Source organism: Cavia porcellus, unplaced genomic scaffold (genome assembly GCF_034190915.1).
Source record: "Cavia porcellus strain 051 isolate PalLab524CR breed Dunkin Hartley unplaced genomic scaffold, mCavPor4.1 scaffold_8, whole genome shotgun sequence".
In the NCBI taxonomy this organism is placed as follows: Eukaryota; Metazoa; Chordata; class Mammalia; order Rodentia; family Caviidae; genus Cavia; species Cavia porcellus.
Window position 1 is genome coordinate 95,408,167 of NW_026947491.1, and position 25,970 is coordinate 95,434,136.

General features: G+C 52.6%; 1 long non-coding RNA gene across 1 annotated transcript in view; it reads left to right on the plus strand.

Moving 5' to 3' along the window:
* Window positions 1-25,970, plus strand: part of LOC134477440 (uncharacterized) — a 79,858-nt gene that overhangs the window by 49,894 nt on the left and 3,994 nt on the right. The window lies entirely within an intron of this gene.

Here is a 25,970-nt window from a genome sequence, read left to right on the forward strand (position 1 = left end):
TGCCAACCAGACCCCGACACAGCTCTGCAGATCCGGGAAGGATTCCCCAGAGTCCGCCCCTGCCAATCAGATGGAGGCCCAGAGCTCTGGAAACCTTCTGCTTTCCAGAGCTGCATGCCCAATTCAGTCACAGAAGTCACTGCTAGCCCTCAGCAGGGCCCAGCGGCTGCACCCCAAACACCCTCCCTCTTCTGTTCCCCATCCGAGCTCCTCCAGTCCAGCCGTAGCCTCCTCTCTTCCACATCAGCACAGCTGGCCATAGTTCACAACATCCAGTGGCTGGCTCAAGAGCTGCGGATGGAAGAGGGGAGGACAGGGCTTCGGGAGGATGTGCACAGGGCACAGGAGCCCTGCACAGAAGTCACCCGGCTCTCAGAGCCTGCGGTCTGAGCAGGTCGCCTTGATGCCTGGAACCTCTGCTCACTTAGAGTTCGCTCTAGGAGTGGAGGCTTCCAACACTCCATACTTCGGGAAGTTCAGGGAATTCACTGCCAACCTTCCCTGACCAATACCGAGATGGCACCAGGTGGGGGTGGAATTCCTTGTCATCCAGCAGGCCTGTGCTCCAGGTGGCGGGTGAGGGAGCCTGGATCGGAACCCAGGCTTTCTAAGCCAGCTCGGAGAGCTTTCCTCCTCCATCAGTCCCCCATGACTCCTTGTGACAAGAACCAACACTGTGCCCTCCTGGAGACCACTTTATGCCTGGGTCCACAAAAAAGGAACAGGGGTCTACAGTTGGTGGGGTCCCCATCCACAGCATCCTCCCACTCGCTCTGTTGCTGTGGATAAATAAAATCTCACTTCTAACTCACACCCAGACTTCTTCGCCGTTCCCTCTTCTCTGATTTTGTAAATCCTAGAGCAATTCTGGGGCAATGCCACCCTGCAGGACTTCTGCCGTGGAGGAAACTGTTCCCTGGCCCCCACCACAGCCGCCACCCAACCCGCTGCTGTGCACCCAACAGGGGCCCAGTTTGACTGAGAACATGAACTTCTCCAGTTAGTTGGTTGGTTGGTTTTTGCCATGCTGGAGATGGAACTCGGCCCTTCTTTTTCTTCTTTATGTTGAGACAAGGTCTCACTAAGTCTCACTAAGTTACCTAGGATGGTCTTGGACTCACCGTCCTCCTGCCTCAGCCTCCTAGATGCTTTTTATTAAATTGCACTAAACGTCACATTTTTAGCTGGATGCGCGGAGGCTGCCATACTGACGGCAAAGTCATGGTGCTCCCTTCCATTGCCGCCCACGCTCGCCTCTGGTTCCCCAGTTCTGCTGTCTCCCTGCCAAGTAGACTTCGGCATCCTCTCCCCAGCCTTCTCCTGGCGTCGCCCAGAGCTTACATAGAAGGAGACCCCGGGATCCAGGACAGAACCTCTCATCCCCACCCCTGTTCCTTCATGTCCTCGTTCTGCACCCGATTATTTCCCCAGCCTTCTCCTGGTGTTGCCCAGAGCTTACATGGAAGGAGACCCCGGGATCCAGGACAGAACCTCTCATCCCCACCCCTGTTCCTTGATGTCCTCGTTCTGCACCGGATATTTCTGGGGACCTTGGTGCGAACACTGAACCCTCATAAAGAGTGGACAGGGAGAAGATGCTGAGTAAAAACCAGTGAAACCAGCCAGACTCAAAGGAGCAGTATCACAGGTTTTCGCTCACGTGTGGAATTTAAAAACAATTTGACTAGAAAGAAAAGGGCAGTGAAGGAAGTGGGTTAGCGATGAGAAAGGGCGGGGAAGAGGGGGGCTGCAGCGCAGGTGGGGTGCACAGGACCAGACCCTCACTCCGAGCCACTGATACCCACAAGGCTTTCTCAAAGCCACGACAGGGGGCAGTGCCGCCCACAGTGAGGGGTGCACATGAGAAGCCAGGGAGAAGGCAGAGGTTCTGGGAGTCAGTCCCCCACCCCCCGCAGGACCACTGCATCCTCTCTGCTTCTTCCTGGGGAGGGGTGACCTCGCTGCAGCCCAGGAAGGCAGGGAGAGCAGACCTGAGAACCCAGGCGGGAAGGGTTGGGGCCAGAGGAAGCGCAAAGGTCACCAGCACCTGGCTGGAGCCAGTGGGCAGGGACAGCAGGGGCCTGGTCCCTTCCAGGGGGTGGAGTCCCCTTCCTGCTGGGCACCTATGTCCAGCAAAGCTGCTGTGGGCCCAGCATAGTGCAGGGGAGGGACGTTAGGCAGAAAACCACAGAGCAGCTGGCTGTCCCCAAAGGGAGGTGGTGGCCCAGGAGCAAGGGGAGGGGTCCTGAGGCAGTGCAGCCTCACAGAACCAACCCTGCAGCTTTTCTCCCTCCTGCCACACCTGTCTGGGCCTTCGCTCTCCCACAGGCCTTTGCTTCCCAACATCCCGGCATCTGCCCTGAGCAGCAGGAGGAGACTGTGGAGGCCAGGCTGCTTAGGAGGATGAGTCAGGAGGTGACAGAGGAGGAGGAGGCAGATGGAGATTACGGAGGTGAGCAGTGCCAGAGGACGAGATGGGAGAGACCGAGCGTGAGATTTGGGGCTGGGGCTTGTGACGCCTGCCCACTGCCCCATGCACCGTAACATCCGCTCAGGGACAGGGGATTCTTCCCATCTGATCCTCTTAAGGACAAAGAGAAATGGGAAGATGAGGGACACCTGGCGTGGAATACAGGGTGGAAGGATGGACGCAAAGCCCAGGATGTCACAGGGCCCCGGCAGACTTCTCAGCAGGTGACAGGGACATCCATTTGTTAGTGCCCGGCCATCAAGGGCACCACCAGGTACCACATGGGAGAGCAGGCGTTCTCCCTGCACTGGCCACAGCCAACGGGCAGGCGCCCAGACTGAGGCATTCGAGCACCCACCAGCGTGCGTCAGCCACGTGCACTGTCACACACAGATGTTCTGCTGTCACTGTGCTGGAGCTTCCTGGTTTGTTATTTTGTGTCTCCAGGCAGCGTCGTCTCTGTCACACGGTGATGCAATGTCACATCAGATTACTCCCCGTGTGATGTGAAGAGACCAATGCGGACAGAAAGTGCTGCTTCCTCACTTCAGAGGCACACGCTTGTCACCCGCAATTAAAGCTGCCCGTGGGTGCTGGCCCACCTGCTCGGGAATGGCCGGGCGCACCAGGGAGGCCGGGGAGCAGAGCAGAGCTGTGTGCGGCCTGCAGCACTGCTGACAGAGAGCAAGGCTGGGAGGAGCCTGGAGGAGTCTGTGGCTACCAGGGCCCTGGGGGCTGTGCCCCTGGGCGCCACGGCCCTGGGTGCCCTACCCAGGCTCACTCACCCCTCACTCAGGCTCTGAAGCCAACACACTTCTTTTCCTTGAGCTGGGCAAACCCAAGTCTGAGTTCTAGGTCTGACATTTATGAGCAATTACTTAAATCTTAGGAACATGAGTTCCTGACTTGTAAAAACGCAGTGAGGGTAGCTTATCTGAGGGCACACGGGCACAGCCACGCCATATAACACACTCTGATGGTTGTCCTCTGTGGTCCCACCTGAGTGTGACACAGTCTTCTCTGTGTCCGTCTCCCGTTTCACCTCCAAGGCCCTCGATTCCCCTCCACACACACTCCCGGCTGTCGCAGCTCCACTCTCCCTGTCACTCCATCGTCCTCTCCCGGGACCCACTCCTAGCGCTGCACTCCCTGCTCCGGTCTGGTGCATCTTGGTAGGGGCATGGGCAGCGCTTCCTGTCCGGAGCTGAGGGCTTCTTGAGTGGTTCTCCTGGTAGAACTCAGCCGCGGGCCAGTGTCCTCATCCTTCAGAAACACGGAGGCTGCCACTCTTCCCTCTTGCTCTGCTGGCGCTCTGTGACCTGATGCTGCCTGGACACTTGGTCCTCTGACAGAGACCTCCTTCCCTGGAGAACCTCTTGGAGCCCATGACGACTGCCTGTGAGCTGTCCTCAGCCGGGGGCGTGTGCTCAGGGACCCTGTGGCCTGGGAACTCGCACCCCACGCTTTTGAGAGACTTGCCTGTTTTGGAGGATTTTCCCGTCTGTATTCCATATTCTCTCTTCCTAGAGCTTAATCCATTTCTGTCTGTTTCATTTCTTTGCTGAGGTATCTACCCAAACGTATTGGCCGCACTAGGTACTGAGTTTTTTGTATCCATGACCACAGTTTTCCTTTCCAAGAGTGCTTTTTGGTTCTCCACGTGATCCTGTTTGCAGCGTCCTGCCTGTCGTGAGGTGCAGCATCAGCCACCTGCCGGATGTTTGTCATCTTTTGGCAGAGTCTCCCATTCCTCTTGTTACTGTTTTCGTCTCGTTCCTTTCCTTTTTCTTTTTTCTCCAGTCTTCTATGCCCTCCTAGGCAGTGGCAGGGTTTCCGAGGTCAGGTCAGCTGTGGTCTCTGTTCACAGGAAAGGAGGGAGGTACTGGACAGCTGGCTGGAAGCTGTGAGCTGGGTGAGGCTTACATGCATGGAGCTTTGCCTTGGGGTACCCATGTCGTGCTGGGGGAGCCCAGTGACACTCTGTGTACTCAGGGCCTCTCAGGGCTGCTGGGCCACACCTCTGCTAAAGAGATACGGGAGGCTCTGCAACCAGGACTCAGAACAGGGCTTGAGGTCACAGTGCAGACTCTTGCTCAAGCCCTCCCTCTGTGCTCCTCACACCCCATGGGCCAGAAGGTCTCCCTCACTAGCACCGAGCAGAAACAGTGCTATCTGTCCAGCCACTCTTCTGTCCACAGCCCCATCAGCCGCTGCATGGACTTGGGCCAGTTCTGGACACTGCAATTGCTGCACCACTGCCCAGGGTAAGCTTTGCAGACTCTGTAGATTTGGCTCTTGAAAGAACTTGTCCTTCTTCATCTTCTTTGTCTGTGTAAGCTCAAACTTCCTGAAAACCTCTCTGCTATCGCTTTAGTGGGGCTACAGAGGTAACTGGACAGACACGTGTGTCCTCAGGGAGGTGAACATCTTTGTATGTGTGTGCAGCCAGAGCCCACGCTGGGCTGGAGAAGAGGACAGATACCACCGGAGCCCACCTGCAGCAGGAAATCGGTTGATGGAAATCCAGTCGCAGTCAGCCTTTGCCTCCGGCTTCTAAGGAATCCATGTCTCTCCCTACTGCTGCACCAAGCAAATGAGACCATCAGGTGCGCACACCCACACAGGAGGAGCATGACACAGAGACCACAGACTCCAGATCCCTGCTACATGACAAAAGGCGGGCTCCTCTGAGACAGTGCCAGGCATAAGAATGATTGAGGACACCTCAGCCGGGGACGTCTCTGTCTCAGTGGGGGACAATGTGGCCCACAGCCTCACGGTCTCAGGACCAACACAGGGAGTGTTCCACAGGGTTTCCACTGAACTTGATAAAGCATTATGGGCACTGCTTAGCAGTCCCACGCTTCAGAAAATGTAGTGCAATATCTCTGAGCCTTAGTGTCCTCATCCATAAACTGGGGATAAGACAGAGATCTGCCGGCTGATGGCCCACATCCTGAGTCTCAGCAAGGCTTCCTGAATCCGACTCAGGGGTTGATTTCTGACACCCTTTCCCTCCCAACCCATCTAAGGATGACAAAGCTCCTGAAATAACGCTCCCCACACACCTCTCACTGTTACAACCACGTCTTCTTTATTAAGATGGATAGAAAAGAAGGCAGTCAACAGAATTAATTTTCAACACAGCTGAGGTTAATTTGTTTTTAGCTTGACATTTCTCATGGAAATAATTTTTAAAAGAATTAATCCACATTCCCCACATTTATGAAACAGCAGGTTCAGAGCACAATTTCACCCTCCCTGCATACACTTAAGTTCCTTGTTCATTTCTGGAGCATTTTGTTTGATCTTATAATGATCTCCTTGGCAAAATGAGAAAAACAACTTTCCTTATTATAAGTTCAATGTAGTCTTATTGAATAGAAATAATCATTGCCAGGAACAACAAAAATCCCACAAGCACGATCAGCCTCCACAGCACACATTCCCATATCCCGAGACAGAGGAAAGTAACTGATGGCTCTGACTACAGCACATTAGAAGTTTCTCCATGTCACAATCTACATAAACAACAACAATCAAACAGCAGACTGACAACATATTTGCACCAAGCAACAACTCAGAGGCTGTGGTTAATATCTTAGCTATGCAATTACTGCTGCTTTCAATCTTGTCTCTCTACGTGGACCTCAAGCCTCTGATGGCAGAGGAAGGGGCTCCCATTTCAGGGCACATTCACTCATTCATCCAAAATGAACTGGTTGAGTACAGAGGGGCTAGATTAGAAGGTCTTTCCAGCTATGTCTCACTGTCTCATGCAGACTTGATGTTCAATAAACATTTGTTGAGTGAATGAGCGTGCAGAGAAGGAAATGTTGCTTCTTCCCTAGGAATTTCTGCTGTTAGATATTGGGCTCCTGTGGATAACAGAACTGTGGGTCCCTCTTGACCTCTGAGCCAACCCCTCGGCTGTCACATCTGATGCCGCCACTGTAACTTCCTTTCCCATCGTATGTGGTTTCCGATCTCCACTTCCCATGGGAAGCCAGAGCACTTATTGTGTCCCAGGCACTTTGCGTGGTGACAGAGACAGAAACAAACAATCCTTGGGACCTTAAATAATTCTCCATAATTGTGGAAAGGGAGCTGGAATGCATCTCAAAGGATCAAAACTGGGCTCTGAGGGTCCCTACCCCAGGCAGGTGCAGCAGGAGGAGCACAGCCAGCCTGGCCTCTTCACCTCCTGCCCAATGTCCTCAGGAGAACCTGGCTAGGCCTGGAGACAGCAGTGTGGAACAGACACATTCAAAGATGGCCACACAGGCTTGGAGGGAAGACATGGCTGGTAGGAGACAGACATGACTCACTGGCCCGATGGTATGCCCAGCAAGAGTGCTGGGCTCCACACCTGTGCCCTCACACCTCCTTCCAATGGCCCCGTTGACAGAAGAGCAAACCGAGAAGTTGAGCAGTGTGACCAATGTCCTGCAACTGATGAGGGATCTCAGTACTCAAGACTCAGAGACCCACTGCTCTGTGCTGCTGCTGTTTGTTTGTGAGCTTTGGAGGGGTTGTTTGTGACCTCTTCCGCCAGAGTTATGGGCTCTGCCAGTTTGCACCGATGCAGGGTGACGGTCTTTTCAATGTCCTCTGTTCTGGTGGAGCACCCCAAAGCAGGTGGACGCTTGGGTACAACCTCACAGGCACGGGAGCCTTTCTCTCTGCAGAGCGTAGAGCTGGTGCTTCTGCCTGTCTGGGGCTGCGGTCGAAAGCTCCTATTCTTAAGAATCCCAGGTTTAACGACTCCTCTGACTCGAAGGTGCTGGTATCTATAATCACCCTCAACGTGGCATGGGGCTGTTTGTTTCTCAGAAATTGGCTACATCGATTTTAGCCCAATGTTAAGTGTCGCCCAGCTGCCTGGAGCCTTTGAAGCAAAAGACAAGAATGGATCAAAAGGAGTGGAGGTTTCCTGCCTGGTAGCATTGGAGGGGAGGCTGAGTCTGCTGGATTTCTCTTCCATCTTTGGGATTAACACAACACCTACAGTTCTGCTCCAACTTGGAGATTGCTTTTAGACCTGGATGGTCCTGAGACCTTCCCAATACCTGAGAACTTCTGGCAGAAAGTGGCTTTCTGAGGTCATGCTGAGAAGCATGGGCAGCTTTTCAGTCTTTTTGCCCAGGTGCTAGGCCCCTACAAGTGACTGACTAAACACTTCTGCATTTCTTTATCGACCCTTACACACAGCATTTGCATAAGGACAGAAGCATGACCCCCTACTGGGAAGGCAAGAACACTTGGTTGAGGAATCAGTTGAGGAAAAGCCTGAGAGGCAAGAAAATGTGTGAGTCGGGAACAGAATGCAAAGCATTTTGTAAGTTCTAAACCAAGATGGAACCAGAAGGATAGAGCGGAGTCACAGTGGAGACCCGAAAATGCCCTACTTTCCTGTCATCTAAACACAAAGCATTCACTGTATCAGTCAGAATTTTTGTTGCTGTACGCAATACCCAATACCCGTGACTTAAAGGAGGAGAGATTTTGTCAGGCTCGGTTTCAGGAGTTCAGTCCATGGTCAGCTGGCTCCAAGGCAGATTGGAAGAGCATGTGGAGGAGCAGAGATGCTCTGGGAGCAGAGGCAAGGAACAGCACCAGACAGAAAGCAAAAAGACCAGGCATAGACTCCAACATGCCAGACCTCCACAACCACCCAGACATACCCAGGAGTGTACCCCCACCCCCATCCCGGGAGACTGCAAGCCAGCCAAGTTGACACAGACAGGCTTAAAAATTATCAAAGCAGTGACCGATTGTGCTGCTTGCCCTGAAGCAATAAAGCAGGACATGACCGTACATGCGGTAGACAGCTTCTTAAACACGGTAGCCAGGAAAGTCTCTCCAAGGAGGTAACATCGGAGCTGAACTGAAAACTAATCAGAAGAGAAGAAGCGAGACCTAGAGACAAGAGAAGAAAGGCTCCTCCAGGGGAAAAGCAGGACTGTGGAGATAAAAGAAAAAGGCACACAAAACCAGAGGCCACTGCATGTACTGAGTCATGGGTAGAAAAGAAATGGGGCGGGGGTGTCTCAGGAGTCTTTGGCGTCACAATAATTAAAACTAGAACAGACCAGCTGTGACCTTCGGGCTCAGTGAAGCCCAATGGTTCTCAGGTGTCGTCATCCAGGGAGGCTGCACACTCTTGGCTGTACCCCAAGAGTCGTGGAGCATTTGCTGGCAAACGCTTTGTCTGGTTTGGGTGCCAGTGGTTCTCAGAACACATCTGGGGAGCCATCCAGCTGAAACTCAAGAAGGAGGGGTCACGACTGGGCACAGGAGGGGCCAGAGGCAGGGAGGAGGGATGACGACTCAGGGAGCAGAGTGGACAGAGCACCAGGGCTCCACCCCTGCCTCCAGGACCTGCTTCCTGTGGCCCCTTTGTGCTCAGATTGCAAGCTGAGTCCAAGGACAGTGGCAAACACTGTAGACTCCATTCTGGGACCCTGGCATCTCTGTGGCTCTCAGGAGGGAGAAGATCTTGTAAGAGGAGCACACCCAGCACCCCAGCCACCACTTCCTCCTTGAGGTTCAGGGCAGGTGAGAATCGCAGAGGATTTTCAAGAAGCTCCAGTCCCAGTGCACAGGTTGCTTGTCACTGTTAGCACAGTGTGGGTGGCCCAGGAGCCCTTCAAATTAGGGCAAAGGCGGCAGCCAGTCAGCTGTGTCGTCCTAAGCCCATCCAAGCAAATTACCCAGAGAGCCAGCAGGAGTCATTAGGATTTATATAAGTACATGGTGCAGATGTCATTAAGATGAGGCCAGCTTTGCGGTTATCGTTTGCTGGTTGTTCGCCCAGCCCTTAATCTTTATTTGCAAATGCCTGTTTCCCATAAAGCACTCCTGTGCTGGGCAGCACACACAGCCCTCACCACGCCCTTTGCCTTCCAGGCCAGGGAGAAGCCATCCTGGGCCACAGCTGGGAAAAGCCTCGCAGTGAGTCCCCTCACGGCAGTGACAGCAGCGCACAGGAGGCTCAGTGCACAGGTGGGAACGGCCAAAGGCCAGCAACCGAGGGTCAGGTCTGCCCACCCTACCTCCTCCTGGATGCAATCACTGAGAGGGCGTATGGAGAGCATCCGTGTCCAGGAGAGGCCACCCAGTGGTCACTCAGGTTCATGGTTAAATTGCAGGCACTGAGATGAAATGCTAAGAAAATCAAGAGGTGCCAGAGGAATCCACTGGGCTTAGAGACACCCAGACTGAGCAGGAGGGCAGGCGGAAGCAGGCAGCACTGTGCTCCGGGGCAAGTGGACCGTGACTGGAACCCCACCCTTCATTCTGCCCTGCTCGGTTTCAGCCAGAGCCTGGTATGGCTCATGGGGTGATCTTTCTAAAGTGTCTGCCTGACCGTGCCACCCCTTGGCTAGCACTGAGGATGTGGGCCTTCCTGTTGGGGGCCATTAGCATATATTTTAGGTTTGGGGGACCAGGTGGCCTGTGAAAACCACAGTGCAGTCCTCATCATGCTGACACCAGACACAGTAAGTGGCAGACAGTCCACAGCGGGTCCTGGTGACGGCACAGGTGCAGACACAGACCCTGAGCCACCAGTGTCCGCCTCAGGGTCCCTCAGAGGTCTCCACCCTTGAGAGGATCCTGCCCTTCACCCCTCACCATGGGAGTCCCAGTACCAGGTGGCCTCTTTTTCCCACCGCACCACAGCCTCTCTCTGGGCCTTGGGAACTCCCCAAGGAGCCGGCCACCAGAGCCACAGTCCTGCCTGGTGTAGCCGCTGGCCTTTATGTGTGCTGGTAACGTCCGCATGGACTCCGCCATCTGCAGGGCTCCCGCCTGCTCTGCAAGCCCACTCAACTCCCCAAACCCACTCAGCTCCCCATCTCATTCCCATCTCGGCCACCCCTGACCATGTGGAAACCCCATGCTTCCCCCACTGTCTGCTCCCACAGCCTGCGGTCCTTGTTCCTCAAAAGCAAAGCCAGGTGTTTCCCCCTAGATCCCAGCTGCAGCACTGAGGTGCACCTGGCAACCGGAACTACCCCAAGAAATGGGAACATTGACCTCAGAGATGTTTAGGAGCATAGGATGCCTGAGAGTGTGTGCCCAGCTGGCTTGGAGAGGCCAATCAGGGCCAGCCTTGCCTTTGGGAGGACGCCCAGCCTCGCCAGAGCTGAAGGGCAGAAGACCAGCCAGATGCCTGTGCTTCCTGTCGCTCTGAAAGTCCACTGTCCCCACAGCTGCCACTGAGCCTCCTCATGCCCACCTTGACTTCATTTCAATAAGAAATGGGAGTCTGCCCCAGGGCCGCTGGCTCACAGCTCTCAAAGCAGCCCCTCAGAAGGCTGAGGCAGGAGAAGCACACACTGAGGCCAGCTTGGGCAACTCGGTGAGACCCTATTTCAAAACAAAATAAAAATCGCTGAAGTCTAACTCGGCACTGGGGCACTTATCTAGCAAGCACAAGGCCACGGGTGTGAGCTACCGAATTGGAAAAGAAAACAAGAGCGTAAGTGTGCTTCCAGCTTCTCAGAACCCTCTTCCCTTCCTCCACCTCCACCATATCCCAATCCCCCCAGCAGTCAGCACAGACTTGGGGAAGCTCACACCAGTGCTTTGATCTGGTAGCTGGAAGTTTTGCTTGAAATCACTTACTCTGCGCATGGTTTTTGAGCCCCTCCACACCCAGGACACACTAGTGAGCCGGGTGGCTGCACCCTGCCTCTCCAGACTCTGACAGTACTGAGGGCGGCTGGATTGCAGCAGGCAGTCTGCAGTGTGGGGTGCAGGAGGAGGCAGCTCCAGACCCCAAACCTGGTGGGAACAGCGGAGGAGGCAGAGCTGCCATCATCCTTGCCTAAGAGGGTTTTCAGTGATCACACTTAGAAGGGATCAGCGGGAAGACTGAGCCGGGCACTGCTTCCAGGTAGCTGCCACATGCCCTGGTGGTGTAATCGGCTGGAGGGAGGCCCAGCAGAGAGCTCAGGAAGTGGGAGGGGGTCGCTGGGGTCACTCAGGTGAACCCACACAGCTCCAGGTGCAGATCAGTGGCGACAACCAGACAGACAGACGGAGGAGCCAGAAGCCCCTCTGTTCCGCCAAGTTCCAGACCCAGGAGGGGAATGTAGGTTCCTTCACAAGAACAACAGAATTGAAAGAGACCAGGAAGCGGAAGGCTGGTGGTGGTGCAACCCTGTCCTGGTTGCCAGGCACCACTTTTGTCTGAGGGTCTCTGCCCAGCTGGGGCCCCGATTCAAGTGTCCCGTGACACTGTTAGGGCTGCAGTCCAGTAACCCGGAGAGGGCAGCAGCCTGGCCATCCCGAGACCCATTCTCTTGCATTCACCCTCCCGGGACAGGTCCTCCTCCCTTTGCACGCAGCGGGCACTACACCCTTGGAAATGGAGAAAGGCTTCACAGGTCCTGGTCCTCTCCTGCAAGGCTCCTGCCAGCTTCTGCCTAAGCTAGCGTTCTCACTGTGCCTCTAACACCTACAGCACCTGGCTCCAGCCTTCAGCCTCTGGCTCCAGGCAGAGAGCAGCTCCTGACCCAGCCCCCACAGAGCCAGCAGCAGGAGGGATTCACACACTGGCTGGCAGGACTCACACTCAGCCTGTGTCCTCTCCTCACTCTCCTCCCTCCCTCAGGGCAGGGGCCCCAGAAGCCTCCATCCTGAGCATCTGTGGACAGTAAGGGGAGATAAAGCCGCTTTGTCTGCTTTTGGGGGGACCTGAGGGAAGATGTGCTATGGCTGCCTGTGTCTTATCAAAAGAAAAATGGTTACAGGGCTTTCAGTTTTTTAAATAAGTAATGAGGTGGGGGGACTTGTAAGTAAGAATATGGAATTAAATTTGCCAAATATGCTGAGCATCTATCCCTGGAGAAACTTCATCTCCACTGCAGTCAAAGCCTTAGCTCTGCAGATGCCTGGCCATTCTGCGTGGCCAGGATTGTTGGTTTCTACCGCACCAGGAATGGGGGATGCCTAAGGGGCTGTCCATCCACACGGCTGGCTCTATTTTCCTGTGGCCAGGCCCAAGTCCAGCGTCAGCTTGCCAAGGCGGCCGAGAGGGGAGACGCTGGCACCACCCACCCCGGGCTGGCAGGCCCTGCGAGAGAAGTGGCCTCTCTGCAGGTTCCTTCCCCTTCCTTGCACAGACTGGCAGTTATCAAAGTTGGACTGGGCAGTTTGTGGAAGAAACTGATTTATTCTTGTAAAGCATCTCCTTAAGACTGTAAAGCCAGTTTCATTTTCCCTAAAATGAGTCCACGTCCCTGTAGGGAGTGATTCTCACCTCCCTGTACACAGAAACACACACAGATACACTGATCACACCTGGAAAACGAGATGGCAGTGTCAGAGAGCTGACTCCAGGAGGATGGCAGACACCGTGGGGAGGTGTGGTTCTCCAGATGCACTGGGGGGGAGGGTGAGAGGGGAGGGTCCTAGCCACCCCACCTTGCCCCCCCCCCCCGCCATGCAGCTCCTCCCCTGGCCACAAGGAAGCAGTCAGTCACCCCTACTAGGAGCCGCTGCCACCAGGGGCCAGGCGGGGTGGTGAGGCTGTCATGGCAGCAGAGCCTGTCACCACTGCCCTGAGTAGCTGGAACTTACCCAGCTCTTCCCAAGCCCCATCCCACACTGTAGCCCCCTGCTTGTCTGGGAAGAGCTGGTTTTAGTTTTCCAGACTCTGCAGCAGAAAAGAAAGAAGGCTCAAGGAGACTGCTGGGCGGTGCAGAGAGAGCTGCTAGTGTGTGCTCCGCCCTCGGGGAGGGGCGGCCTTCCAGCAGCGAGGTCTTTCTGGGCTGGCCTCTCCTGCCAGGGGTGCTGGGAGAATCTCCCCTGGAAAGGAAGCAGCAGTAGGCTGAATCACAGTTTTATTACTTGAGTCACCCCAAACCTCCTCTATGTAGCTACCAAAACAAAACCAACACAGATTTCATACAATAGTTATAGAATCTATGATCAGTAGTCATCAGTATGCCTGTTTTAGTTACTTGTTACTTGTCGCTGAGACAAAATACCTGAAGCCCAAAGTTGGGAAAGGAAAGGTTTATTTCTTACAATTTTTGGAGGTTTCAGCCCATACTCAGTTGGCTCCAAGGCAGGGTGGCATGGCGGGCCGCAGTTCATGGCGGCTTCAAACAGCAAGGCAGAAACGGCAAGAGAGAGACACGCCTTCTTCCTGCCATCACATTGTATGCTGGCTCCACCCCTAGGTGGGTGTAGCACTGGCACCATCCATCCAAGCGCTAGAGAATGAACCAATCACAAATGCACAATGAGGATGTATGAGGCCTGGAGGCCATCAACATAAACCATGACAATGCCCGAGGTGAAGCGTGCTTATTTAGAATACAGACAGGTCACTTCACGTTGCACCGCAGCTGCAGTATGGGCCCCTGTTCTCAGAGTGCGCAGATTTGCTCCCTCCGTCTCTTTCTTTGCTCTCTCGTTGAACCCATGAGCTCGGTTTGGTTGATTCCTCACTCAGCCACTTACTGGTGACGGAGAGGACCTCCCCGCTGACCCCTCCTGAGCTTCATTTTCTCACAAGGAAAATGATGATCTGAACGTGGCTATGCAGAGCTGCTGATCAGATGAAAGCTGAAAATCCATGGAAAGCATCGCCACGCACGCTGACACTCAGTAAACACTGGAGAAGCTCGAGAGATTATTTACTATCCATCATGTGCAAGCCTCGTGGGTGCCAGGGGCCCTGGAAGTTCTGACCTTCTGCAGTTCAACAAACATTTATTTATCAAGCGCCGAGGCTTGCAGGGGATTCTGATCTGGCCTCCCTCTCCATCTCCCAAGAGGCCGCATGTGGCGGTGAACACAGATCGGTCCGCACACCCTGAAGCTGAAGTCTGCAGCATTGATCTGTGGTCCCTGCCTGTCCCCACGCAGGACACAGGTTGGAGAATCTCAGTCTCGGGGAGGAGCCTTGGGGGAGTCACTGTGGGCAGTCACAGTGCTGTTCATATCACATGACCTGTGGAAAGCCCGTCCCCCCATGGCCCTGTCCCCACACAGTGCCACATTCAGGAAAGGGTATCACGCCAAGAGGCAAGTGGCTGCCGAGTTTCCCCAGCAGGGGCAGGAACTTAGCTGCTCCAGGAACTCCAGATACTGCTGCTCAGGCTTTTATACCTCCCCCGGCCTCACACTCAGCACTGCAAAGTGTTCCTCCCTGTGCCCACCAGCCTCCGTGTGCAGTTCCTTCCTCATCTCCTCCTCCCAGCCACAGTCTCTGCTCTCCCCGAGCCTGCTGGCCTTCAGCCCAGGAGGGCCTCTCGGTGCTGATCCCCAGGGCAAGTTCTCACAGCAGCAACCTGAAGCTCGGTGGTTCAGAGGCCTCAGGCATAGGACATGTGTGACCTGGGGTGCTGTTTGAGAAGGTTGGCACTGGTGGAGGAGGAGGAGGGAGAGGTTGGCCCGGCCCATGGTGTCTCGTGCATGTGGAATGGTTTCTTCTACCCTGAGCACACCTAAAGCCCAAGCACAGCACTCCAGAGGCGGAAGAGACCCCACGGTTTCTGTCACCTAGCCACCTGGCTTTGGAAGTGAGGTTAAGAACAGAGAGGGAAAATGCTGGCTGATTCTCGCTAGGACCTCACACCTCCTTTACCCCAGAGCCTGCAGAGTTGTAGTCTGGACTCGTCGCCCCCTGGGCGCTGCAGCTGAGAGCACAAACAGAATCCCACACACATACGCTGCCACTGGCCTTCAACACACGCCGGACTCTGGGGACCTGTGGGTCAGGATTTGCACCTCTACAGATGGAGGAGAGGAGGACAGCACAGGTGGATGGTCAAGCACTGGGACAAATCCCAGGTCCACGCATGCCCTTGGAGCCTGTTTCCTCTGCCCACAGATGAGCACTGGGCCTTCCTTCCAGCCACAAGGCTGTCCTGCAGCACGCAGCACCGAGGAGAGGCCTGGCCCCGAGTTGGTGCTCAGTCGCCGTGGCTAACACTATTAGATCTGTTGAACAACCACGATCTGCACAGGCCAGCCGAACAGGCATTCTAATATGCTCAGTGTCCACTTCGATCGTGTTCCCTGTGCTTGCCCATCTTGCCCTCTGGCTGCAGGTGGTATTTATAGGTGAGGCGCACTGCTATCAGCGTCAGCTGCAGTTTGGGACCTCCTGGGGACCCCCAAGCAGGCTCCCCCTCAGGGGGCCGTGCCGCACATTGGCAAGGGTAGCCGGCTCCTCCAACAGCTCCTGGCATGGGCCCAGTGGGCAGCTGGCTGCACAGCCTCTGTCCTGGCAGCCCGAAGTGAGCCAGCAGAGCTGGTGTAGTGTGGCAGGGACAGTAGTGGCCACTACATCCAGGGTGCTAACTGCATGGCCTCTGCTGCCTGGTGGCCACGCCGCCCTACACTGGTTCTTTCTTTGGCACAAGCCCCTCCCTGCTTCTCACTTTCCTTCCCTGGGACAAAGCCTGGCTCAGTTCTGAGATCTGGGTTAGAAGGGTTTGCACGCTGTGCCCAGGCTCCAGCTAGGCTGCTGTCCGGTCCAGAAGGAAGATTGACCCTGCCTGGCTCACGCAGTTATTCCTGAGCACTCAGACAGCAGCTGCCCTTTAAACTGCTCCCCTTTCCAGAGAGACCCCTCGCCGGCTGCTCTCTCCTGTCAGAGAGCTCACTGCCTCTGTGCACCAGCTTTGGCAGCAGACTTGGGATAGCCTTTCTCCCTTTCTCAGCACAGGGGTGCTGCACAGAGGGGAGGGGGTGCCCCATGCTGGCTCTGCACGCTGTAGCTTTGTGACCTTGGACAAGTGACTCCAGTCTCAGGGTTCAGTCACCTTCCAGTAAACTGTCTAGAATGCCACCACCCCTTGTGCTCAGGGATGAAAGGAGCTGAGTTATGTAAATTACCTGCTTTGGTGCCTGGAGCACCCTAAGTGCTCATTAAATGTCCCTGTTATTATTTCCTAAAACTAGTTGCAGAACAAATAAAGCCACATCTCTTTTAATAGCACAATTAATTTCTCAAGCTTCCCCTGTGCCCAGATTATCAGGAAGATTGCACTTCTGGTGCGGCCTCTCTACTGCTCCAGAGGGGTCTGGCAGTGCTTAATCAGCACAGAGAGCCAGGTCCACTCCAAATGCTTCCCAGGAGCCCGAGGGCCTGGGCAGCAAGAAGCCCCTATTTTCTGCCACGGTTGTATTTGAGGTTGACATGAAAACCTGCACCATCCAACAGGCCTGGCATTTGCCTCAGGGATACCAGGCTAGCCCAGCAGAGGCTCCGGATGCAAAGGAGAGCAAGGCGGTCTCCCTCCACAGTCATGCAGTCCACTATGAAGCCTGGGTCTGTCCCCCGAGTCCTGCAGCACTTTAGCTCAGGTGCCCTTCATGGTCTTTCTGCCGCGGATGGTTAAGGTTAACTTAGCCAAAGCTGCCCATGACAGTAGGTAGGTAGACAGACAGAGAGACAGACAGATAGATAGATATGCATAGATGGACAGACAAACAGAAGGACGCATGGGTGGGTGGGTAGATGGACGGTTAGACAAATAGATTAGATAAGTAGGTGGGTGGGTGAGTGGGTCTTGGGTGGAACAGATCATAGATATGACACATCTCATGTATGTAGGTCTCCTATAGCTCAGATAATTTTCATATCACATCTGAAACACACACTAAGCACTGGGCAAACGTGCAAGGATCATACAGTTTAATTTGTGCAACCACTGTCTAAGTCTATCTGGGTTGTTGTAATAAAATACCACTAACTAGGAGGCTAAGCAACATTCACTTTCTCACTATTTGGGAAGTAGGAAGCCCAAGATGAAGTTGCTGAGCCATCTGGTTCCTGGTGTGGGCTGTCCTCCTGGCTCGGTGATGGCCACCTTCACGCTCTGCTTCCGTGGCCTCTCCTCAGTATGTATATGGGCAGAGACCAGGAGAGAGGAGAAGGTCTCTGGGTCCCTTCTGATAGGGGCCTTAAGTCCATCTCAAGGGCTCCACCCTCAGGACCTTTGCTAACCCTAATTATTCCCCAAAGGCCCCATCTCCAGACACCACCATGTCAGAGTTGGGTGTGAGTTTGAGGGACCCGTTCCAACCACTGTATGAGTTTGCCACTTGCACTCTTCCCCTAATACATATTGGGAAACAGAGGCACACAGAGGTGAAGCAGCTTGCAATCACTGGAATGCATCGAAAGAGGACTGAGCTTATTTCAGTTATGAACTGATTCCACTCTGAGTTCTTACTTTGTTTTATTGTTTGAAGATTAAATTTGGAGTTTTCAGATGTCAGCTCTTTGCTGGCCTCATTCAACTGGGAGGTGACTGGGGAGTGGTAGGTCTCCCTCTACATTCCCAGGAGACAGAGAAGGCCCAGAGCAGGGCTGGATGGCCTTGGCTGGTCTCTCCTCACCAGGTGGCCCTGACAGCTGCCCTGTCTTTTTGTTCTCCAGCAGAACCAAGTCAGGTCAGCTCACCAGGGAGGTTCTAACAACCCCAGAACTTAAACACAACAGGCTCAGGAGAAAGACTGGCTTCCCTGCCCACATGGGCTCCTCACACTCCAGGCAGACCTGCTCTCTATCTGCTCATTGACTTCCTGGAGTGTGGACACAGCTGCTGGCCTCACCTTCCACCTGGAGCTCAAACTTGTAGGTGCCCAGAGAGGAGAAATAAGGATCAGGTAAGGAGACTCATGAGAGGAGAGCATACTCCGAGGTCAGAGGTGTGTGTTTTCTTCCTGCCTGAGCTTGGTGACCTCTCTTGGACCTCTCCATGTCTCCACCTCCACCTCTGGCATCCGAGTGTTCACCCCTAAAGTTGCCAGGAGGACTGGGCACCATGACACACGTAGCGCACAGGGGACAGTGCTTGGCACACAAGTACCCTCGTAAGCGTGGCCATGATAAATGCAGCTCCTAGCTCGGTCACACCGTACCGAAGGACCATGGTTGTTCGTCAAGCCTCTCGACTGGCCGCCACATCTGTGGGGAGTAACTATGGAAACAAAGCCATCCTATCACTGTGAGATCCGACTTCCAGTTCAGATACATCCTCTGGAACTCCAGGGACTGGTGAGCAGCTCTCAGTGAGCCTCGGTGTCTGTGTCTGCAGATCAAGAGGCTGGAATGGAGCATCTTGAAACCCCCTCACAACCCAGAGACGCAAGCTTCTGTTACCACAGAGCAGTGACTGGGAAACCTGCAGAGCTTTCAGGGGTGACAGAACCCCTTGGGGCACATGGTATCAGTTCACTGTCACTGTCTGAGGACACAGCCAAGGTGCAGGAGAAGAGTTCAGCCAAGAGCCCTTCCAGCCTGTCACGCATGTCTGCTCTGTCCACATGTAACTACAGTGGCAAGGTGTCAAAGCCTCACTTGCCTTCACCGCAGCCCTGTGAGCGACTCCCTGACACCGTGGGCTGCACCTTCCACTCTCCTCCCTGGGTTAAATCCTTCCCAGGAGGGCTTCCTTCAGTCTCCTCAGTGCTGCTTGAATTGAACACAGCCAAACCCCGGTGTCCACAGGGGCCCCGAGGTACCAGAATCCAGGGATTCTCAAGTCTCTGGGACTGGGGTGAAATACACACACATCCCCCTCCACCCTTTAACCATTTCTAGACCACTTTTCATACCTGTAGCAAGATAACTGCTATGTACATAGCTGACACTCCATTTTCAGTGATCAACAGCAGTGGGAAATTGTGTACATGTTTGTGCAAATTTTAAGGAATTTCTCCCTCCGCAGTCGGTGGAGTCCGTTGCGCCCACTGTGGCATGGAGAAAGAACTGTGTGATCTCATTCCCCACTCAGATGAGGAAACAGATGCTCAGGGTGCCAAGTCGCAGGTCTCCTGGCTCTGGGCTGGAAGAACACTCAGGCCTTCAGGAGACACTCGTGCACCGAGGGGCCGCCTGGTCGCCATCTGAGGCTGAGTCAGCACGTGAGTCCAGGTGCCCTGGTAAGGGAGCGGCACAGCCTGCGTGAGGTATGGATCTGTCCCCCAGCGCAGCATCCTGGCCCACTTGCCTGTGGGGTCAACAAATACAAATGAGGGCCGATTTGTATTCATTCGCAGCTCTCTGCCACCTGACTCTGATACAAACATCCTGGCACGGGCTCAGCTGGGTCCTCGAGGATCTGCCCTTCCTCGGAGTGATCCTGGCCCCACTGTGCGCCTCCTGGTGCCACGCTCTGGTCCTGGCCAGACCACAGTAGATGCTCTGGCATACCTGCTAAGAAAACCAAACAGAGGCCCAAGACAAAATCAATCCCAGCAGCCCAGGTCTGGCCGCAGTAAGAGATCCTCCACAGGGGCCTCGGGCAGGGATGTGGGGGAGTCACACGCCTGGGATGGGACCCAGTGGGCAGGTGAGCCCTACAGCGTCCCTGAAGGAGGAAACCAGATAGGAATTACACTCTGCCTGAAAGAGAATCAAGATTTTATTGTGTAAATGAAGGAGGATAACGAGGGGGCAGGAGGGCCGCCCCAAGCTGGGTGCTCCTTAGCTCCTCTCCTCCTCCATCTCTGTCTTGCACAGCCGCAGCAGGGTCGGGCTGAGTGAAAGTTACTCCAAGGGAGCCGGGAGCCAGGCCTCCAGACTTCTGTAAACCAGGCAGGGCTGCCACCTACTCTAATCCGTTTCTTCATGTGTGAATGTATTTATCCCATCTCCTTGACAACTAAGTGAACCCTGCCTAGAGTAATTCCATAATCACCACATCCACTGGGCTGCGTGTAATCATTCTGCTAATGCAAATCGCAACTCAGGGAGTGGTTCTGTGCCCTTCGTGCCATCCATTCCTGTGTCCATTCAGCAAGCCTGCGTTTTGGAGGAGCAGGTCTGCTCTCCCCTCAGATGAAGGGAGTGTAGGAAAGCAAATTCCCACAGGAACGTGGGGAGACATTCTGTAAGACAGAAAATGACTCTGCTCTAGGGCACTGTGCTAAGGGTGGAATTATCCTGCTGGTACCAGACCGTAAACTTGCATCTTTGTGGCTGGCATTGGGTTTCCCTGAGAGGAGGAAGGGGTCCAACTGCCCACCTGATGAGAACTAGTTCTTGGGGCAGAAAAGTGGGGACCCAGAAGGTAGACCTTGTTGTGGGTGAGGGATAAACTCCTTCCCTTTGAACCATCGGACACATCGGGTCTCGGAGCTGGGAATGCCGACAGGCAAGGGTACCCCACTGCAGAACCTCAGCTCAGTCCTCGTCCTGGGGACCTGGCAGGGCTGGTCCTGGAGTTCCCTGGGAAGAGTCTCACAGCTAGGTCCAGGCCTGCTGGTTTAAAATTCTTGTATGCTAATGTGATTTTTGTAGATGTGACTTCTAAGATATTAAGGAGATAATGTATCTCCTAGCCCCTAGCCCTTCTAACCCAGAAAAGCGATCCCAGAGAGATCACATCTACTTTTATTTCATGAAAATTGAGAAGGATGTAGCAGGCAGTTTCTGCAATCACACTGGCTTCTAGAGAGCTCAGAAGACACTTTTTTTTAATCAATTCTAATATTCATTGAAAAACATTTACGGAGTACCTACTGCCAGCCTGCCAGGTTTTCAGTGTCTACTGGCAGTGCTATTTCCCTTTCTTTGAAAGAAATCTTGTTTCTAATTTCTGCTATCTTGTCTTTTTTATATTCCCTTGTACGATGCCCAGAGTCCTCTCTGAAACAAGGCAGGGTGTAATTAAACTGTGTGACACAGCACTGCAGGAAGCTGACACTGGCTTCAGGGGCATTAATCATCGTTCCTACAGTTGTTAGTTTTAGGATATATCAGAATCTTTGCATCTCTTATTTTACCTTATTTGCACAGCAATGCATTGAGGTAAACAGGAATTATTGTCCCCATTTTGTGAAGGAGGAAGCTGAGGTCCCCGTGATTTAAAGACTGGTTCACTCAGAAGACGAGAACTGGATATTATATTCAATCCAGCTATTCCTCTTCTGGGTATTTTCCCAGAAAAACTGAAAAGTTCATATCACAGTGATATATGTGCACCCATGTTCATAGCAGCACAGTTTTCAATAGCTAAATCTTGGAAGCAACCAAAATACCCATCAACTTCAGAGTGGATGAAAAAGATGTGGTTTGTTTATACAATGGAATGTTACTCACTTATAAAAAAGGATGACCTTGAGGCCCTTATAGGTAAATGGAGGCAACTTGAGGCTATCCTCATTAGTGAAATAAATAAGAATCATACTTATAAATATCACATTGTCTCTCTGATGTAAAAAGTAATAAAAACTATAGGAATAATAAGTTCCAAAATGTGTAATAGCTATTATAAAAAAGAAAGGGAAGGAAAGTGCTCTAAAGAATATAACTGCATGTATGTTTAAGTGTGTAAGACAGATGACCACATTACTAAGTTTTTGTTGGATCATTGAACAGAATGGTTTCACTGTCATTGTTTGACTGTCCACTTTCTATGCTCTAGTTTTGGGACTTGAACAACTATTTCTAAGATGACAATATGTAATTTATCAACTAGTGATTTCTTAGCATTAATTTCTTTAGAAATTCTGTATTATTTCTACACTTTTTTCTGTATTGCTATTTTTTCTTTAAATAAAAAAACTAAATAAAAAACTGGTTTATATTGAGTGGGTCTTGGACTTGAATCCACAACCACACTTGCTCCAGGTTTCTTTCCGCTGTACCAAATGGGGTTATATGTTACGGGACATGATATTCCTACTGTTCTCGGGAGGGGCTGGATACATTTGCAATATGGTGCACAGGTCCGTGATTCTTGTATCTCTGAGAAGATGAGCAGGTGGGCTGCCGCTTCCCCTGAGCACGCACCAAGGGCTGGGAAAATCCTGCAGAGTGGAACCCTAAGGGAGGGGTGTTTACCCCTGTGGAGCACTGCACCCTGCAGGGCATGCCTGGCTTTACCTCATACGTGCTAGACACTGAGCCCCGGTGGTAGTGAAGGACCCCGAGATTCCTTATGCTGCTTCTGGCGACCTCTCCAACCTCCTTCTTACCTGCATCAGTAAGGAGAGCTTTTACCTCAACAAGCAGAGTCCCAGTGTGAAGAGGGTCAGACAATGGGGATGTCACCCTCTCAAAAGCTGCAGGGAAGGAGCTGTGGGTGGGCCCAAGCACAGGTGCTCAGGAACTCAGCGATATCCTCAGCTACTGCTCTTTCCGTTTCCGTTCTGCGGACAGCAGCAGCAGCTTTGCTCCAAGGCTGATGTCACCACAGTCACACAGGGCTGCTGGTGGCAGCCAGGACGGAGCACTGTCCTGTTTGCCTTTACTGAGGAGGGAGAGAAGACTGTTCTGTGAATCTTGCCCTGTGTCTCCTCGTTTGGTCTGAGGTTATGGCTGAAGTCTGGATCCATCCCTGGGAAGTTGCATTCCCTGGTTAGACGGGGCCTTCGGGGATTCATCGTGGAATTCTCTCAAGGATGACGTGGCTTCCTCTGAGTCACACTGACTGCATAGCAGATGAGTTGACTCATGAGTAAAACCAGGTTCTGTCAGAAGCCTGAAAGAACCATAGGGCAGCCAAGGGCATTGCTACACGCAGACACCGTCTCACCATTGAACTCACTGGGAAGCTTCTACAAGACAACGAATATGGACTGAAAGAAGCCAGGTGCCTTTCATCAAGACAATGGGAGAAGACCCTAGGGCCATTTTGGAGATCTTGGAGACTGCCCCTGCCATCCTCAGAGTGCTGGGACCTGAGAGGGCACAGTGATTTCAAGGCAAAGACTTGGGGCATGCATGAAGACTTAGGGCTCAAAGCCCAGGGCTTCTACAAATTTCTTCTCCCTGAATTCCAGCACAGCACCCTCCCCATCACCCCACGGCTCACATAAACACACGTGTGACCTGGGCCGCTTCTTTGGAGCACATACATGGTAGGTTTTGTGGGTGTCTACATGGTGCTCACTTGCCCAGTCTGCAGTGTGTGAGCTGTGAGGCTTGGCTCCCCTCACCTAGTTTGCAAAGAATGCCTGGACATCCTGCAGGGCGGCTGCAGAGTGAAGCTCCAGCCAGGCAGCACCTTTGGGAGCTAGAGGTGCAGGGATGGCCCTAAGACCCCTGAGCAAGGGAGCAATCAGAATTCAGTGCTGCCCGGGACAGTCACAGACACAGGGCTCCATCCTGGAAGGGCTGCACCATGGGGTCAGGATTCTCTGAGGCCTCAAGGACCTTGTGTGTCTCAAGGCGAAACCTCAAAATTGTGTATGGTTTTCTTCAGTGGGTGTTTTACTTCTCGGGCCCTGTGACCCTTCTCTTCTGCCTTCTCTCCCCATTTTCAAATGAAGATGTCTATCCTGTGCCTGGGCTGCTGTCATGTTTTGCAGCATAGACAGCATGTATCCTCATGTGCTCACAGATGGATTGGGAATTTTCTTCGCATAAATCCCACTTGATTCTCTCCCGGAGTGACTTAGACATTCCGATGAGATCCTGGGCTTAGATCTCAGAGCTGGTGCTGGAGTGCATTGACATGTGGAGCTACTGGGATCAAATGACTGCGTCTGGTAAGAGAGGAGGACAGGGATTGTGAGCAGAAAGCTGCGAGCTGAACATTGTGTCCCATCGAAAGTGCATGTCCACTGGGACAGCAGCGCAAGGTGGGAGCTTAAGGAGAGGGGTAGCCTTGGGGACTCGCTCTCCATGGGTGGAAACAGCACCTAAAAGGGCCCCTATTGTTCCACTGTCTTTCTCCACATGAGGACACAGTGACAGGGTATCGACTTGGAAGCACAGAGTCGCTCTCCCCACACTCCATACTGTCAGCAGCACAGTCAGGGATTTTCAGCCTCCAGGACTGTGAGGAATAACTTCCCGTTCTTTATAAATTTCTCAGCCTTGGGTATTTTGTTAGAGCAGCAGGAAGAGCCTGACACTGCTTCATCCACACCTGCTCACTGTCGGCTTCCTCAGCGCCAGAGCCTGGGTTGGGCATGGCCAGTCCGTGCCGTGTGAAGGACAGCAGGGTGGTGCATCACCTCGGAGAGGAGACCACAGTGGGAAGGAAAGAGCTGGTGAAAGACGTGAAGAGGCAGTGCCTCCTGCACCAGGGTGTAGAGGCCAAGCCTAGGAGCAGGGTTTTCTAACTTATGGTTGAAGTTCTGTTGAGTCCTGGTTGGGCACAGAGGCCTGAGAACTTCCAGGGATATGACGCGTGGGTGACAATGTGCCCCCACAAAGCAGGGATCTGCACCTAAGTGAGGTCGTTTCCTCAGGTTCAGACACCACCCCTGGGCCCCGGAAGACACCAGCAACAGGTTCGGGCCAGGAGAGGAACGCTTGCTTTGGAAAGGTGAATGAGGTTTTCATTCATAACACTCTTCACACATTGTTAACTGCTGCTGTTCTGTTGACTAACGTGTGTTCCTTCTTCTAATGAGATATTTCATCCATAGGAGCGAGGAGCAGTGAACAGGGAAGAACACAGTTTTCCCTTGCCTGCTGGATTGTGGGTTTTCCTCAGGCGAGCAGCCCATGTCTTCCTCGCATGTCTTTGTATTGCAAATATTTCCGGATATGTTTCTCTCGACAGTGAGATGCTGGAGACAGACAAATCAATGGAACAAAATAAATGGCCCAAAAATAGCTTCCAGTACATATGAGCATTTAATCCATGATAAAGGGGCAGCACACAGCCACGAGAATGGGAAAGATCATTTAACAAATGGTGCTGGGACCTCTGGATAGCAGTTTGGGGTGAAATCAATTTCAGGCCCTCACTTCAGATCATGCAGGGAAATCAATTTCAGATGGACTGAAGACTTGCACATAGAAAATCAAACCTTAGAAAAACTTAAGAAAAAGAGAAGCGAATAAGAATTTAATCCCCAGAGGAGAGTTTTCCAAGCATAAAAGAGAAGAAAACACAGAGATTGAGAGTCCTTGATTCACAATTTTATTTTAAAATTCCAAACATCGAGATATACAAAAGATAAAATCATTCTTAAAATAATACTTACAGTATGTACAAAGTCTTAAATTTTTCTATAAAGAGCCCACATCAATCAAAATAAAAGACCAGTACCCATGGACCAATAAATGGGCAAAGCTATAAAAGTTTCACAAGAGGAAAATATATCTGATAAGCAAACCTGAAAAGATCTAAGCTCAGGGGTAAGGAAAATGGTAAATTTTTAAAATAAGAAGTGACTTTTTAAAGCCATAGAATTGACAAAAAGTGTTTTAAAATAAGAATATTCAATATTGATCATTATACATGCATTCATGTGATTCTTTTGTAAAACATTTTAATAATCTGCACCAGGACACTTGAAAATATTCCAAATAACTTTGGGCTGCATTTCCGGTTTTGAGAATCTAAGCCTAAAGGGTCTTTAAATGTTAAGGGTAGGACGAGAAGCAGAAGGTGAGGAAGTGATTAGCTGCAGATTCACTGCAGCATCATTGAAAATAATAACCGATTATAAATATCACTGCTCAGAATAAAGAATGGAGCTGTAGATGACACTCACGCATGCTTCAGACTGTGCTAGTGGGTGTACTATTCAGTGCTGCAGGAGGAAACAGGTGCAA